At 44.2% G+C, this 15,402-nt stretch overlaps 1 protein-coding gene across 6 annotated transcripts in view; it reads right to left on the bottom strand.

The window, feature by feature from the left end:
* CSGALNACT1 (chondroitin sulfate N-acetylgalactosaminyltransferase 1) overlaps positions 1 to 15,402 on the bottom strand; it is a 256,586-nt gene that overhangs the window by 239,281 nt on the left and 1,903 nt on the right. For 5 of the 6 annotated variants that reach the window (XM_041752352.1, XM_041752349.1, XM_041752358.1 and 2 more), the window contains exon 1: positions 6,066 to 6,254. The exons of the other annotated variant lie outside the window; for it this stretch is intronic. The gene's annotated coding sequence lies outside the window, so the exon portion shown is untranslated. Of the gene's footprint in view, positions 1 to 6,065; positions 6,255 to 15,402 lie in introns of those variants that run through there. 6 annotated transcript variants of the gene reach the window in all.

Genomic DNA, 15,402 nt, shown 5'->3' with positions numbered 1-15,402 from the left:
AGACTTTACAGTAGCTGGTATAGTGATATTCCATAAGTCAAACTATCTTCAAATCAGTGGAGAGCTGGGTGTTCCCAGCAGAGGGACAGAAACTATTAAAAAAAAAAAAAGAACCAAATGGGATAGAATTGAAAACCAGAAGTGGGTTCCACTTATTTCTGCTGATAGGGCTAATCAAGGAGAGAGGGAAAATTAAGGATGCAGGGAGCACAGATCAACTTCAGAGTCCTTTGAGTAAGTGGAAAGGGACAGAATGCAGTCCACGAGGCAGGCAGGTCTTGGGTAGGTACAGACAAGAGTATGGAGATGTAAACAGGAGGGAAATTAAGAATCTGTAAGCACTGATGTGGTGGGCATGTAGTTTCAGCACCAAAAGATGATACTGTCTTCAAAGTGTTTTTACTTTATCAGTGAAATAAGAAGCAAGGTCACCAGCCAATATTAAGGAAGGGTAAGGAGATGCAGGAGGTTTAAGGAGAAAAGAAAGGGTGTGGAAAAGTCATTTTGAAAAGTGAGTATCTAGACAGGGGAGAAGCGCACATTCAGCAAGGCTATAGGATTCCTTTGTAGACAAGGTTAAAGGTCACAACAACTGGAATTTTCAAATTGTCCAAAAAACATTATATCCTACTAAATGCTACTCAGCCACATTGCAACCAATCCATTCCCTCAGGAACTAATCCAAATGTTAGACGTTAATTAAGCCTGAGCCCCCAGCACTGGGGGCAAAGGGCTGGATAGGAAGTGGAAAGAGGTCTCTGGATGTTTGCTTTGTGACAAATATACCACATCAGATCAGATGGTGGGAATTAGTGTAGAAGACTGAAATCTAGCAAGCAGACAAAAGTCAGGAGAGGGGGAGGGAAGCTCTAGACCCATCAAATAACAAATGGCAGAACATAAGAATTATTGGGAGAAGCCACAAAGAAAGATCGCTCCACTTTAGAAAGTTTCGTCTCATTTTTGTCCTCATAGCTGAGCAGTTACTGATGGTGTTTAACATAAACACAAATCAGGCACCCAAGTGAAAAGGTAAATAGGCTTAAGGAATATCCCTACTAGCTTATTAAGAAAAGAAAGTCCAGGGCAGCCCTGATGGCTCAGCGGTTTAGCGCCACCTTCAGCCCAGGGCCTGATCCTGGAGACCTGGGATCGAGTCCCACATTGGGCTCCCCGCATGGAGCCTGCTTCTCCCTCTGCCTGTGTCTCTGCCTCTCTCTTTGTGTCTCTCATGAATAAATAAATAAAATATTAAAAAAAAAAAAGAAAGAAAAGAAGAGAAGAGAAAAGAAAAGAAAAGAAAAGAAAAGAAAGAAAAGAAAAGAAAAGAAAAGAAAAGAAAAGAAAAGAAAAGAAAAGAAAAGAAAATCCAGACAAATAGTGCACAGAAGTCAAGAGAAAAGCCATAACTGAAAGAACTTAGAGACAGCAGAAAGGAATCAAAAGGAGTTCCTGGAATGGAACAAATCAAATATCTTAAACACATAAAAAGAAAGAAATTCTGTACCTCTTACTCATGAAGGAGGACTCTTCAGAATATGAAATACCTCTTTCTGAATAGGCAATATCTTCAAACTAAGGAGGAGGTGCCAGAAAGCACCATTAAGGAATAGATAGGAAACACCTCCCAGCAGTGACAGGGAATCCCTGGTGACAGTGAAAAAGATGACAAGAAGAACAAAAACCACAACACCAATGAGCAACCAATGACTCTGGCTGTCCAGGTTCTTGTGAAGGTGTATTTATCAAGAGAGGAAGACAGAACCTGATTTATAGATAGACATGTAACTTTGAAATATTTATTTAGACACATGGTACATGAGCCTCCAGGGACACTCCTGCCCTAGGCCTGACAAGTGTTAGGGGTGGGGCTGTCCCTCCTGCCCCTGCTTCCAGCCACCAGGCAATTTGCCATGAAGGTCTAATCAGAATGTCTGCTAATGATATGGCAAACTAACTTATTTCCCTTCCTAGGGGCTCTTCTGAATTAGAAGTAAAATGGTTCCCAGCATTCCCCAAACAGGTTCCCTAAATTTCACTCCCACTGAGTGTACTTCCCTCTGCCACACACCCACACACACGAAATCACAAAGATGACCCGTGTCATCACCACCCCTGGGACTTGTGGTCTTTCCCCTTCTGGTTCTCTCAAAGTAGAACAGTCACTGACACACCCTAGGGTAGAAGCCCACAAATTATGTTGCTTCAATGTGAAACAAGGTTCAAGTAAAATCGGTCTAAACCACAGGTAAGTCATCGATACAAGTCTCCGGTTACTCACCTCCCAAGCCACACCATGGCTTGGAATGAGCCTGTCTGCCCACGTTTGAGGTCTGGTTCTAAGCAGTCTCTCCAGTAAGCACAGATGAGGGATAACATAGTCCCATTCTGCCTTGAGAAGCAGGGTGCTACAGCCAGGGGCCCCCACAAATCCAACAGCACATCACCATCAGCAAATGCCCAAACTTTAGGAAATTCCTATTAGCTGTGTTTATCTATGGATAGTCAGTTTGGTGTCCTTTATACAGTGAGGAGCAGGTAAAACAAGTTACCCTGAACACAGATCCCTTTGAACAACCCTGGGGAAACTGATTTGCCATTATCAGATAGCACAGACAGGGTGTGCACTCTCGCAGGGCCACCGTCGAGTTAAATGTCTGATCAGGATATGTGATTTGATGTGTGCTGTAGCTGAATCTGTGCTATGTGATTTGCACATTGTCAGACTTTCAATGATTTATAATAAATTCTACAAGTTCTGTGTCCTAACCTTTTCCCTAATTTGCTCAATCGCAATTATTATCATAGTAATCCTGCCTTATCAGGTCACCATGCCCTCAATCCCTCCCACAGCCGAAGGGCCAGTCATGACAGCATTTGATGCATCAGACACCACTCCAAATATGGTTTTCAAAAAGTGGAAACAAGATCAAAAGACCTGACAATGCAAAAATTATTAAAATTACTAAGTTTGGTAAGGGGCCACGTTTCTTTCTGAAAAGTCTTTCTATATACCAAAAATGGCCAGTTAGAAAAGTTATGGGAGAGGGATATAATATCCCTTTCATAACAAAAATTAACTACATAGACCTGAACATTAAAAACTTGCCGAAAAGACAAAAAAAGGGGCACTAATGACATAAAGGGAAAACAGAATAAATAGATATACCACATTCTGGAAAACATAATTTAATGGTATGTAGATTTCAAATCTTTAGAAATTAATCAAAAATTAATACTAATCCAATCAAATCCCAACAAATTTATTTTCTGGAGCATGGCAAAATGGTTCTAACTATATCACCTAGAGTAACAACTAGATAAGAAGATACAAGAAAAAATTTTTAAAGCAAAAGCTATCGAGGGGATAGAGCAAGACCCCACTCTCTCAAATATGAAAACATATTCTAAAGTCCAGTGATTGAGTAATGGCCCAGCAATAAACAAGCCTATCAAAAAATTAAAATAATTTAAAAACAAGCCTATCATTGCAACACAATAGAAAATCCAGACACAGATCCAAGTATAAACAATAACTTAATATATCATAAAGGTGGCATTTCAAATCAAGGCTGTTAGGTGAATTAGTTAACAAGTGCTATTGAAGCCACTGGTTAAAATCTGAGGAAAAAATTATTAGATTCCTACTCCATAATATTCACCAAATGAAACTGTAGATCTAAAAACAACAAATCATGACACCATAAAAAATTATGAGAATGCCAGCAAATATTTATATTCTCCTAGAGTGGGACAGGAGTCCTGCCTCATACTCGCTGGGATGACTCCGGCCCACCCTGGCATTCAGCTCCCCTCCCCTCGCCCTTCGATCCAGGGTCTTCCCTTGCACATGGTCTGTGTTCCACCAGGGGAAGCCCAGGCAGCGGAAGCTGAAGCAGCAGGGCCCCACAGGGTGGAGTGTGCAGGGTGGCAGGAAACACCAGGCTCCGCTGAGGAAGCCTTTCATGTACCCTTTTCTGAACCACGCCTCAAAAGAGCTCAGGAGGACGAAAGGAGCTGACTTTCTTTTCTTTCTTTCTTTTTTTTTTTAATGATAGTCACACAGAGGAGCTGACTTTCTAAAGCTTCAGTGATTTGTTGCTCTTCTCATTCTAAGATCTAGTCCTGTATTCAAAATTTTATACTCTTTCTTTTTAAAAGATTTTTATTGGGGCAGCCTAGGTGGCTCAGCGGTTTAGTGCCCTCTTCAGCCCAGGTGTGATCCTGGAAATCAGGGATCCAGTCCCACGCTGGGCTCCTACATGGAGCCTGCTTCTCCCTCTGCCTGTGTCTCTGCCTCTCTCTCTGTGTCTCTCATGAATAAATAAATAAAATCTTAAAAAATAATAAAAAATAAAAGATTTTTATTTATTTGACACAGAAGGAGAGAGAGAGAGCACGCACACAAGCAGGGATGGCAGAGGGTGAGGGAGAAGCAGGTTCCCCACTAAGCAGGGAGCTGGATGCTGACTCTGGGCTCGATCCCAGCACCCTGGGATCATGACCTGAACCCAAGGCAGATGCTTAACCCACAGAGCCACCCAAGTGCCGCTTATATTCTTCTTCTTAAAGACAAACCCAAACGGCCTAACTGTGGGGGCCCCCCAAAACCTGACCCCCCGTGTGTCCGCACCTTGTGCTGCGGCACCTGCGCGGACACGTTCCAGCCGGCCCACTGCGCTGCAGCACAGACCGCTTTGGAGGAGACGCTCCACACGTATTCACTAAGTGCGCACGCACATGTGCGTTTATGGGTCCTGCTGAGGCCCCTTAAGAGGCTACAGTTCCCTTTTCTCTTAAATGGGGGTTATAAGGCCTCACATGTCAGGAAACCTATTGAGATCAGGTTTATAAAAATGCTAAGAACAGAGTACCTAATACATGGTGATAAAAATTTAACAGAAAGAAGGTCTGGAAGAATGTATGTTAAGATGGTTATTTCTGGGGGGCAAGAACATGAGAGTTTTTTATGACTTTTTTGTTTTATTTCCAATTTTTTCTTTACTTCTTTTTATTTGTGATTTCTAAACTGTCAGCAATAAGCACATACAACTTGAGAAAAAAACAAAGGGAAAAAGCAAAGCTATTCAGAAATGGTCCTAATTAATGAGTATTAACTAGTTCTTAAATCTGTGTGATGTGGCCCTGTAAAAGGAGTGGTTCCAAAATAACCCACACAGTCCTGGGAGCTGGCCTGTCATGCTGTCACATGAGTGAGCCACTTCAGGGTTCAAAGCAGGGAGAAGGACCCTCACGGGGATCCTGCTCCTTGGCCATCCCCACTGCAGGGCTTGCTGCTGTCGCACACAGAGAAGTGACTGGGTGGCTGCTCAGCCTCCAGCCCTGGACCCTCCCAGGTAGGAGACAGAGCGTGGGCCACAGGTCCAGGGGAACTGCAAACAGGACTGCCTGTGCACCCCATGCTGGCTGGGCACTGCTCTTGCTCAAATGCTCCTCTGCGATTATCAGCTGCTGTGCTCTCCTGAATCTGGGACGCACAGCTGGTCCTTGGAGGACGTCTGATGGCCAGGCTGACCCTGAAGTATCTGAATGGCCAGAAATAGGAGGCTCAGGGGTCAGGAGGCCCCAGGCGAGAGTTCGGTTTCTGTTAGGTTACCGGCCAGACAACCTGCCTTGGGCAGATCACTTAATCTCACTGAGGCCATCTGATCCCCTGTAGTACTTGGTAGCAGGAGGTACCTACACACGCACATCACAGTAATCAAGTGCATAGACACTTCACTAAAGCAGGGCGTGTCCCACAGAGGGAGAAGGCACAGGGACGCTAGCGTTCACCACACACTGCGACGGCAAGCAGATGAGCTCCCTTCCTCCAGAAGGCCAACCTCGCTACTGGGGGAAGGGACACATGGGTGCTGTGCGTCACACCCCGCCCAGCTGCAGGGAGGCCCGGACCACAGGGCCCCAGGGTTAGTGGGAAACGAACGGCCACCCAGGGGCTGCCCCAGGCTCTCCTGGTCAGCCGAGCCTCTTGCAAACAGGGATGAAACCAACACCCTGCAGGTTAGGAAGGAATCAGAAAACTCAAGAAAGCTTAGTCTCACTTTTCCCACAGGAAGATGCTCAGGAGGGCGGAGGTGGCCCACAGGAGTGCTGTGCCTCTGCCACACGCAGATCCAACCATCTCTCCTCCTCCCACACCTCACTCGGGATGCAAAGCTCCAGGGAGGAGCATCCAGGCTGTTCGAGGAGGTGCGCCTGTGGCCAGCCAGCGCCGACACTGGCTACACACAGAAGCGGAGTCCCCAAAGTGGAAGTGATGGCAAAAACCCAAACAAATGTGCTCTCTGGAATTTCCTCAATGTGCAAATATGGGCCACATGAAACTCAGGCTCCTCCCCGCACCCCAGTGACGACAAAAGAGGACAGCGGGCCAGGGCAGGAGCACTGAGGAAGGCAGCAACCCCGGCAACACCCTGGGGAAATAACAGGGACTGGAGTCACCGCGGTTGCGGGACTGGAGACAGGGCCAGTGGCCTGTCCCCTGCTCTGACTCCATGTCCAACTTGGTCCCATATGTCTACCTCTCACACATGAAATTTCCCACAGAAATTTCTGTCAGGGACAACATGAAACAGAACACAGAAGCATGTGCCCTAAAAGAATGCAAACACCAAAGATAGGTCTTTCAAAAGTCATCTTGATTATTTAAATGTTTATTATTGCAGTTGGCATATATTGATGGTCTCAGGGCCTCTGCTTTCATTAAGAACTACACAATGTGCACAGTGTGACAATATTTGTGACTTTTGCTCTACCAGAATGAAGCTTCAAAAACCACCAGTGAGTTTTTGTCCAGTTGGCATCCCCAACAACAAATTCCTCAGCAGAACATTCAAGCATCCACTAAAACCCACTCGCTTCTCCTACTTAGAAAACCTTGGGAAACAAACACTCATGTCCCATTCCCTGTCCTCATTAGAAATTTTAGTTTAAAAAAGAGTGTAGTGATCCTGAAAGAGATGCTGTCCTAAAGAAATGTTACATATGTGCATGTCACAACAATTATCAAATGTATGGTGCTACACAGATGTGCCAATTATTAAAAAATTAAGTTAAAGCTGAAGTTCTTTTCATAATAGCTGTTAATTAGCATGAATTATAAATTGAATTATACTTTCTCTCCATGTTGTATGCCTTGGATCATTAGCACACTAATATGACTAATTCTTGAAGTGTCTTCAACTATTTCTCATGTGTCAGAGAAAATGCAGCCTCTAAAGACATGCAGGGCCAGAGGCAAAATGCCACTTTCCCATTATTTACAGTAGTCAGTGGTTTGTACTCCTTAGAAAGGCAGAAAAAAAACTACAGGCAGAGAGTACTCTTATTACTGTGTCTATTGCAATTGTAGATTGTGAGGCAAAAAATCATTGCAATTCTTCAATTGGTGACACTTCCAGGCCAATTTCTTACCTAAGTCAAAAAAAAATGGAGAAGTGGCTGAAGCAGATACTATACAAACCTTATAGAAAAAAAAGTCAGGTTTCTAATAAAATATAAACACCCATACTGGCCTACAGGACTACAAATAATCAGTTTCTTACATTTATATAGTGCTCTGCAGTTAATTTTTACAGTTTAGGAAGCACTTCTACAAACATGATCAATCTTGAGATATTACTCACAACATCCCTCTGAAGTAGGTGTTCATACCCTGTAACACAGGGGACCAGGGGATGCTCTGAGAGAAAATGAGTCTGTGACTAGGTCTGTACTGGGCCCCTAGGGTCATCAGTGTGGCCTTCCTGAAGCCTAGGTCTTCCTACAGTCTCTTTTGCTTCAATGGGTGATTCCAGAAAATAGGCAAAGTTTGTTAGTGAGGTCTTTTAGGCAGGAGTGAGGAGAAGACATAGTTATGAATTCTCGTGGAGGCCCTTGGGATGGCCACAGCACCCAGCAAGGTGGGGGACTGACTTCTATTTCAAATCTCCATGGTCTATTGTGAAACAAAATGACAGGCAAAGGGCCACATCTTGAAGGGGAAGGAAAGAGGTCACTGCAGGGGCTGAGCCACTCCATAAACAATGTTTCTCTACAACTGAAATTCCTTTGTTCGATGGCAAATGTTTACCAAGTGTCTGTTGTATACGGCCATAGACCAGGATCCCTACACTTAAGAAAAACTGGAAGACAAATTAAGTCATGTTGGTGAATGGAGACAATACCACCTTATATTTTATATTGGCTCCTTCCCTTCACCCTACAAATTCTCCCATCCTTGAAAAAAGAAAAAGAGAAAAGAAAAGCTCTCTCAGACCTCTATCACCTTCATGTTATTGGGCCCCTTCTCTTCTTTTTGTCTCGGCTAAGCATCTTTTTTTTTTTTTTAATTTTTTTTTTTTAATTTTTATTTGTTTACGATAGTCACAGAGAGAGAGAGAGAGGCAGAGACACAGGCAGAGGGAGAAGCAGGCTCCATGCACCGGGAGCCCAACGGGGGATTCGATCCCGGGTCTCCAGGATCGCGCCCTGGGCCAAAGGCAGGCGCCAAACCGCTGCGCCACCCAGGGATCCCGGCTAAGCATCTTTGAAATCACCATACACACCTCTGTGTCCACTCTGTCATCTCCCCCAATTGTTCCAGGGTACCGCACTCTGACTTTCATCCCTACTACTCCAACCAAACCTGGATCTGCCACCAACAAAACCTCTGTGCAAACCTGAGAGCACTGTTTGGCACGTACCTAATAGACCCAGACGTGTAAGGTCATGTAATTATGGGTAGCAGTGCATCCTCGCCCTATCAACAAGTGATCAAGATCTTTCATTGACAAGTCACAGTTAAATGTCTATCAGAGTTTCCTAACAGAGTTTGACAGTTTTGAAACACATAGTCAAACCTCGGACATTCTACCCTCCAACAGGCAGAGCCAGGAGTCCCCTGCCCTTCAACTTGGGATGACTAGAAGTGCATAGCAGAAGTAATGCCATGAGCCTTCCAAGGCTGCCAAAAAGATGACATCATAGCTTCCTACCTGGTTCTCTTGGGATGATCGTATTTAGAACCTAGCTACTATGATTCCACTGTGATTCCATGAAGAGGAACCAAGGTCCCAGGCCCTCAGCCCCAGCTCAGCTCCTAGGCTACAGCTAGCACCAACTCACTAGCCAGGTGAGTGGCCATCTTGCAAGAGAATTTGTGACCCCTCCCCACTCCACCCCACATATCCCAACTGCCCCCTGCCCTTGAACTGCCCCAGCTGATGGGAAAGCTTTCCATGCCAAGCTCTGCCCAAAGTGCCTATTTGTGGACTCAATAAATGATTGTTGTTGTGTTGAGCCACCATGTTTGGGGGAAGGTTTGCTATGCAGCAATAAATAATGGATGATACAGGGTACAGAAGACTGGCTTCTACTTAAAAATTCTACGAGAAAGATGTTAAGAATTTTCTATGTATTAAACCCACTATAAAAAACACAATACTATACTTTAGAGACAACCAGAGAACTGCAGGTACAAATTTAAATCTGAATTTGTGAATTCAGAATTCTGAATAAAACCATGTTTCAAAAAAAAAGGTCACAAGCAGTCATTGTCTAATAGATGGCTTAATATTCATAGGCAATTAATACATGAATACTTTCAGAATCTATTTCTAAAGTAACTGAAAATATCATTGTACATCCTTTCTTTCCAGAAGGCAACATTAACTGCATATATAGCTAACTGAAGCTGTTTTTGAATCTTTTTTATCCAGATTAGTTATCTATATTGTTATAAATTCATCAATTCCTCTATTTTAGTCCAGGTCCCAGGGCATAGATTTCTCTACTGTGGGTCTTTACTCACTATTTCTACAAAGGAAACATGATGGAAGCTACTGCAAGTATGATATATAGAACTCTTAAATAGTAAACAGCTCACATTTCTCCTAACTCAGACTTTGGCTACAGTTTACCAAAATGAAAAAATAGAAACCATATATAAAACAGCTTCTTCCTTATAAGCAAAGCCCACTTGTAATAAAGTGCCTGAGATATTCTAATTTGTTTGATCATAATAGAGCTGTTTAAAAATACATGGCTGGAATTCACATTTGCAGTTTGCAGATGGAACAATAAAGATACTCTGAATTAATAATTAATATGTTATTCAAATCCAGTAGGAAAGGAGGTGGTGTGTTATGCTCACCATCTCACCCTTTTTATCCTTCAAACCTCAGGCTTTCCTGTGGCCTACTTTGTTCAATGGCGACTCAAGAAGTTAGGCAGAGTTTGCTAGTGAAGTATCTGAGCTAACCACTCTGTGAAAGTCACTGGGGACAACCACAGTACTCATCAACATGGAAGACTGAGTTTATTAAAAAGATGCTTGGTTTAACTGTGAAACAAAGTGCCAGGCAATGGGCCGTACTCTGAGATAAGGGTAAGAGGTCTGAGCATGGTAGCAAGTGCCCCCTATGTAGGTTCTGAGTCCAGGTGTCCCACTGGTGGCTGGACATTCTGGCAGAGAGGGCAGCTGGTCCTGCAGGGGGATTCCTCCCTGAATGCCACCACCTGGGGCTTCCAGGTCTCATGGCCTCAGACAACCCTGCCAGTCTCAGTGAGGAGGGGCATTTTGTACCAAAAGGTAAAAGTCCACCAACCAACCCAAACTGGGCCCATTTTTTTTAAAAAAAGGTGTAACCCACTTTCAGCATGGAATAAAATTTAAGAAAGAAATCCACTAGGGCTTTCTTTCTTACCAAATTACAAATTTCACAGGTTGTCAATGGCCTGGTCCATTGAGGGTGGCAGCCATCTGGGCTTGCTGCTCCAAACCCCTACTGGAACCACCCCCTTCCCTCCCACCCACCCTGTTCCACCAGCCTCGGGGAAAGCCCTAATGATGGGCCAGGCCTGCATCATCAGGCCTAGTGGGAACACCAAGAGCTGACCCAGCCACATGGGCCCCAGCTAATGATGTGACCTCATGAGCGGTTCCTCGGCTGTGGGATGGAGAATACAAGGACTGCCCATAACTCTGTGAAGAGCCAAGGCCTTGACGCAGTGATTCTCAAAGTGCGTTCCAGGATGAGCAGCATTGGCAGCATCTGGAAACCAGTGGGACACGCAAATCCTCAGGACCCCATGAGGCCCACTATACCAGGAACAGATGGGAAGCCATAAGGAGGGTGAACTATTTATTTTATTTTAACAAGCCCTATTGGTGATTCTGAGTCACACTGAAGTTTGAGCACCACCACGCAACTGTTCTTGCAGCACTTTGCACGGTGCCTGGTGTATGTCCATAGTTCACGGACGGTAATTAGTGATAATTAACCCTGGTTACAAATAGATGAACTCACCACTTCTCTACAGTGTGGACAGCACAATGGGAATTCGAAGTCTGTGATGAAAACACTGGAGATGGTGACAATGATGATAAGAATGATTGAATGGAAGGGGGACAGAGACCAGAAGATGCCCAAAGTCATGGCTGAGGATTTATATGACTACCTCAAAAAAGTGGTGCCTCTGAGGCCATCTGGGACAGAGACCTGAATGGACCTTTTCATACAGAGCTGTTTGTTCTTTTAGTACTCACTGTCATGATTCCTCACTGCTCATCCAGAGAGCTTCAGCCACTTAAAGAGAGGTTTGGGGATCCCTGGCCAAAGGCCAGCCACTGAGCACATTGCCACCAGAATCCAGCAAAGAAAGCCTACATCCTGAAAAGTGGCCACCTGCCCCACATCTGGCCGAGCTTGCCATGGGCCGGAGAGGGAGCACAGTCACCTCATGCAAGAAGCACTCACAGGCTCAAACCTGGAAAAATCAGACAAGTCTGACACTGGACCCTCTGAGCCTTCGTGGAAGACTTGATCTGCTGCTCCAACAGCATCTATCAGGCTACGGTCTCTTGTCAGCTCAAAACTTGCCAGCAGTGAGTCTCCCTCCAACTCTGACCCAGGCTGCTCACGTGTCTGTTTGTAATTTGATCCATTCCCTGCCCTTCCTCTGCAAACTATCTTTTCCACACTCACTTGCCAGCTGGCTCCAGCAAGGTTTAAATAGCAGATTGGAGGATGGGAGAGAGGAAGAAGCCAGAGTGTTTCTTCCCTTTCCTCTCGCTGCTTTGGATGGCATCTCTGGCAGTGGCTTTGTCTTCTCCACACTCCAGCTCCCACCAGATAGGCCCTTCCTCCACAATCACTGCTGCTTCTGGGAGCCTCCATGTAGATCCAGCTCTTGGCCTCTGATAACAACCACCAGCCTCAGGGATGACAGTGGTTTCCTCCTATTGCTAATCTCTGGGTAACCCCATCATCCCCTACTTGGCTTTCAGGTCTTCCAAAGACTTTTGTAAATAAGTCCTGGCATTAAAGGGCTTCTGTTTGACTGAGTGGGCTGTGACGAATGCAGCCTGCTCTCACAGTTTCAGCCTGGATTATGCCTTACCTGATGTCTGCCCAAATGACTCAGGTCCCTTCCTGAGACTTTCTTTGGGACTACCTTTTCCCATGGGAGTCCCTGTTCACTTACGTCTAGGTCTTTAGTTCTTACCTATGTGTAATTAACCAGTGTTAAAAAAATAAATAAATAACCAGTGTTGACACCAGCCTAGGCAACTGCCCAGATGCCAGCCCCAGCCCTGATCACCCAGACTGGCGGCAGTCTCTACTGGCATTTGCCACCTGTCCCTCCTTGTACTCAGTAACAAAGTTAACACACACATTGAGGTTCTCAATAAATATTTACATTTTAATTTTTTTTCCAGGAGCAACCGTATACCATTAAGGAGTAGGTTAATCAGGTGATAGCAAACTTGTGACTTGAAATAACTATCTAACTGGCCCCAAACTCCTCTGATATTTTCACAACTCTCTACTTCCTTTTGGCTAGAAAGATACAACAGATGTACAAACTAGAGTCAGAACACAGTGTTCCAGAAAATGATTATGCTTTTGGCAACTACCCACATATGTGGAGTAAGTACAGTATTAATGCCTATACTCGCTCAATACTTCTAGTTTTGTAGAGAGATCTGCCCCCATTTCAGGTCTTACATTCCAAATGAAATCAACTGAATTATCCTTAATAATAGCAAATCTTAGAAAGCACAACTCATAATTAATTTTTCAGAAAATTAAAAAGTTAAAAAAAAAAAACAGAGATAACCATATATAACGAAGATCATGGTGGCATGGACCCGGGATTACAGCCAGAACTGGCAAACATGATGGCTTTCCCGGGGGAACAGGCACTGGATTCATATGTATGGCATACTACACCAGGGCTTTTGGGAATAATCAGTTAGTGTCCTTGACATCTTCTAGAAAGAGAAAAGGTAGGGCTTTCCTTAAATGTTAAGTAACCGGCTGGAAATGATGACAGCCCTCATGTGTATTCTGAGTTCTGCAGTCATTCAACTCCTTTCTACTTTGCCCTTAGGCAAATGCAGGCAGCTGTCTTAAGAAAAAAACCCATTAATAAAACAGAAGACACAGGCACAGAATTACAGGTTAGTTTCTAAAATAATCCACTGCACAAATGCAAAAAGTCCCTGAGAATTTGTGCAGCCAAGCTGACACACAGAGGCATCTGCCAAACAGCCACGGGCCCTCCCATCTGACGAGCCTGGGAGGCCAAGGCGGAGGAGCGCTGGCATACTCAGATTCCCCATCGCACTCAGAATTTAGATGCCAAGGGTCTAGTCCTTCAACATCACTTACCACTGCAAACAGTGATGTCAAATCCCAAGAAAATCTGTCTTTAGTCACATTGATGTGAAATTCAGTACATTTGCAAAGTACCTTGTTATTATTTTCCTGAAACCAGTGACTAAATTTTTAAGTGTCTACGGAATTGGAAGTAATTTAACTCATAATAGCTTAATTTAAAAAATAAGAACGTGGGGGATCCCTGGGTGGCTCAGCGGTTTGGCGCCTGCCTTTGGTCCAGGGTGCGATCCTGGAGTCCCAGGATCGAGTCCCGCGTCGGGCTCCCGGCATGGAGCCAGCTTCTCCCTCCTCCTGTGTCTCTGCCTCTCTCTCTCTCTCTTTCTATGTCTGTCGTATAAATCTTTAAAAAAAAAAAAAGAACTTGAACTTTTACAGCAAATATCATTCTCTTTTTTTAAATTTTTATTTATTTATGATAGTCACAGAGAGAGAGAGAGGCAGAGAAACAGGCAGAGGGAGAAGCAGGCTCCATGCACCGGGAGCCTGATGTGGGATTCGATCCTGGGTCTCCAGGATCGCGCCCTGGGCCAAAGGCAGGCGCTAAACCACTGCGCCAACCAGGGATCCCCAGCAAATATCATTCTTAATGGGGAAACACTGGGAGCCTTCCCCCTAAGATCAGGAACAAGATAGGGATGTCCACTCTCACCACTGCTATTCAACATAGTATTAGAAGTCCTAGCCTCAGCAATCAGTCAACAAAAAGAAATAAAAGGCTTTCAAATTGGCAAAGATGTCAAACTCTCCCTCTTCGCAGATGACATGATACTGTACCTAGAAAACCCAAAAGACTCCACCCCAAGATTGCTAGAACTCATACAGCAATTTGGTAGCGTGGCAGGATACAAAATCAATGCCCAGAAATCAGTGGCATTTCTATACACTAACAATGAGACTGAAGAAAGAGAAATTAAGGAGTCAATCCCATTTACAATTGCACCCAAAAGCATAAGATACCTAGGAATAAACCTAACCAAAGAGGTGAAGGATCTATACCCTAAAAACTACAGAGCACTTCTGAAAGAAATTGAGGAAGACACAAAGAGATGGAAAAGTATTCCATGTTCATGGATTGGAAGAATTCATAATGTGAATATGTCCATGTTACCCAGGGCGATTTACACATTTTATGCAATCCCTATCTAAATACCATGGACTTTCTTCAGAGAGTTAGAACAAATTATTTTAAGATTTGTGTGGAATCAGAAAAGACCCCGAATAGCCAGGGGAATTTTAAAAAAGAAAACCATAGCTGGGGGCATCACAATGCCAGATTTCAGGTTGTACTACAAAGCTGTGATCATCAAGACAGTGTGGTACTGGCACAAAAACACACACATAGATCAATGGAACAGAATAGAGAACCCAGAAGTGGACCCTCAACTTTATGGTCAACTAATATTCGATAAAGGAGGAAAGACTATCCACTGGAAGAAAGACAGTCTCTTCAATAAATGGTGCTGGGAAAATTGGACATCCACATGCAGAAGAATGGAACTAGACCACTCTCTTTCACCATACACAAAGATAAACTCAAAATGGATGAAAGATCTAAATGTGAGACAAGAGTCCATCAAAATCCTAGAGGAGAACACAGGCAACACCCTTTTTGAACTCGGCCACAGTAACTTCTTGCAAGATACATCCATGAAGGCAAGAGAAACAAAAGCAAAAATGAACTCTTGGGACTTCATCAAGATAAGAAGCTTTTGCA

This window comes from Vulpes lagopus, chromosome 4 (assembly GCF_018345385.1).
Source record: "Vulpes lagopus strain Blue_001 chromosome 4, ASM1834538v1, whole genome shotgun sequence".
NCBI lineage: Eukaryota > Metazoa > Chordata > Mammalia > Carnivora > Canidae > Vulpes > Vulpes lagopus.
The sequence above is the reverse complement of the archived record's forward strand: the minus strand, read 5'-3'. Positions and strand labels throughout refer to the sequence as shown.